The following is a 2,989-nucleotide window of genomic DNA, read 5'->3' as shown; positions in this document are numbered from 1 at the left end:
ACACACACACACGTCACTGACACACACACATCACTGACACACACACACACACACACATCACTGCCACACACACATCACTGACACACACGTGTCACTGCCACACACACATCACTGCCACACCACTACCTCAGCAGGTACATCACCAGCTCCCCAGAGCTGGATGGGTGCTCCTCACCGAGCGCATCCTGCATCCAGGAGAGGTCTGAGAGCACCCGGGGAGTCTCTAAAGCTGGCTCCTTATGTTGTGGACTGATGCTGCAAGCCTGCATCCTGATTAAGACAGCTTAATTACTGTCCCCAAGAGGAAGGAAACCCAAGGCTGACAGGCACGGTGGCTGCTCTGAGCTGTGAGCTGCAGCACTGAGCATCCCCCCCTCAGAGTCCTGGGGGACCAGGACCCCTCCTCAGAGACCTGCAGAGCACACCTGGTAGCTCTCAGCCACACATAATGCATTTGATACAACAAACTGACATGCAGGACTGATTATTTTTCTAGAACACCTAAGTTAGCATCAGGATGAGGAGAAAGCATTAAGTACATGTTTCCATTACAGAAAGTTCTTGGGGTTTGGACAGATGCAATCCCCAGCTATGACTGCAGGAGTATCCAGGCCATGCAAGGAGCCGTCCCCCACTCCTCCCTGATGTCTCCCTTGGGAAATGCTCAGGGCAAGAAGCTTGTCCTGCACAGGGTGACACATCCGTGGCCACATCCAGGATGCATCAGAGGGAATTACACTTTCACAAGGATGACACTTACCATGACAAAGGCATTTAGGTTTTAAAAAATTACATAAATGGCCACCTGAAGAACAATGGCAGACACACATATGGAAGAGGCTGTTTTCCACCCCAGTGCTCAGTGAGCTGCATGGGGGGACACAGGGACAAGCTGAACCCTCTAAGGGCAAAGCAGAGCTCCTTGGCAGGGCCATGGCAGCTGGGGACGTCACACAGCCTTTGGACATGGCTGCTGCTCAGGGGAAGGGAAAAGCATCATGAGAAGCTGGGACTGAGACAGCAAAGTAACAATATTATGCTCATTTCAGTTCATTTTGGGACACTAAATGCTTAATCCCTTTAGTGTCACCTCCCACTGTAGTTATGCTAACAAAACCCGGAGTGTTTTGATTCTAAAAGTGGTGAAATGCATTTTGTGCGTCCTGCAGAGCTCTGCTGCGAGCCTGATCCCAGGGAAGTGTAGTTATCCTTCTGCTGATGAGAAAAGGTCGTGTGAGTTGGAAGAGGGCAGGAAGGAGCCATCAGAGGCACAGTGGCCATGGCTGACCTGCCTTCTCCCACGGCAGCTTTTCTCCAGACTCTGCTCTCCCCTGTGCTGCGGGCAGGGCTGGTGCAGTGCTGGGCACTGGGCACATGCTCCTGCCTGCCCCACACACGTCTGCTGTGGGCAGCTGGCTCCTTCCATGTGGGGACAGCAAGCGCAGGACGAGCTTCAGGTTTGATGCCTCTCAGAGCACAGATTTGTCCTGCTTCATTTCACTTTTAACTCTCTGAGTCTGTGGCCATCACCTACAATTTCATGGAGCTATTGCAGCTGTAAAGAAGAAAATCTGTTTCATAAAGCCAAAAAAAAATCAAGAATGAACAGTCAGGCTGTTCATAGAAAGGAGTTAAAGTACCTCCTGTTGTTTCCCAGACACGGCCCTTAAACATGAGGCGTGCTAAAAATAAAGCTGTGCTAGGAAAAAGCAGCAAAGAGCTCCACATTCCTAGAAGCTTCTCACACTCACATCTCCGCCTTGGGACTCCTGTGAGGCCCGAAACATTTCCTGAAACATCAGGCCATTTCTAGATGAAGCAAACATCCTCCCTCAGCAGATGCATTTCAGTAATGTTGGCATTTTTAAATTATCCAGGATGGTAAAAAAACGTACTTAAAAAAAAAAAAGAAAAAAAGTTAGCAACTAGTCATTAGGGTTCCTGCAAAAATAATCTGAATATGTCCATACCATTAAAGGCCAAGATAGAACTGTTTTTATGCACCATTTAGCATTTCCCTTGTGGAGAACTCAAGTGTTTGGGCATCTGGATTTCATCTGCACCTGAAGAGACTGTGGGTGTGATGTTTTAACTGCTGGCTGCAGCTGGTAACCATGTGTTTGGATACTGCCACTCTCTCTCAGGAAGATTTAAAGGAGTGTATGATCATGAGCATGCTGTTAAAAAAAAGAATGACTTAACAGCTAAGGTTGAACTCAAGTCATTCTTTTGCCCAAACAGACAACTTTTTTAGCCAGCACAGAGGAGTATTTATTCAGAGTAAAATAAAAAATGGACGGTTTGAAGATAAGCAGCTTATCAGTGAGCCAAAGGCCTCTGGCAGCACTCATGGTACGCTGTTTGAGCGAGCCCAGGGGTGCCCTGTGTTTCTGCCATGGCAGGGCTGGGCATCAGAACATGCTGAAAGTCTTGAGGAAAAGGCATTTCTGATTTTTCTTTACACACAGAATTTGGCCATTTCAACTGCTAGAAACCAACACGAGAGATTTCCTTCCCACTCTAGTCTAGCAGCTAAAGCCATCCTTTCCCAAGAGAGGCCATGCCAAGGGAGAGGTTTCCCTGGCAGAGGGAGGCTGTAACTCGGTCAGATACCCCCAGTTAATGTCCACTGTCAGAGCACAGAGCAAACCTGCTGTCCAAAACACCAGAGGTAAAAGCAGCCCGTGTCTCTTAGCCCCAGCCACATTCCTCTGCTGCAAATAGCAACACGGGTGTCACTTCTTCCCTGCCCCGGAGGAGTTTTCAACCGAGATTTTAAGACTGTTTAACAAGGCAGGACAAACAGCGCTGTGTGACTGCAGACAGGTACATTGGCAGTCATTTTCTTGGGCAAGTCACCTGTCCCCTGCGAGGGACCAGCCTCACACAGTCTCACAGAGGCTGGCACCTCCCTCCCACCCTCTGGGCAGGCTCTGGGTGGTGGGGCAGGGCTGGGGGACTGCACCCATCAAGTCCATGTGTCCTGTTT

Source organism: Corvus kubaryi, unplaced genomic scaffold, assembly GCF_017639235.1.
Source record: "Corvus kubaryi isolate FWS band 111438036 unplaced genomic scaffold, C.kubaryi_AGA036_p1.0 37270, whole genome shotgun sequence".
In the NCBI taxonomy this organism is placed as follows: domain Eukaryota; kingdom Metazoa; phylum Chordata; class Aves; order Passeriformes; family Corvidae; genus Corvus; species Corvus kubaryi.
This window is presented reverse-complemented; position numbering follows the sequence as displayed.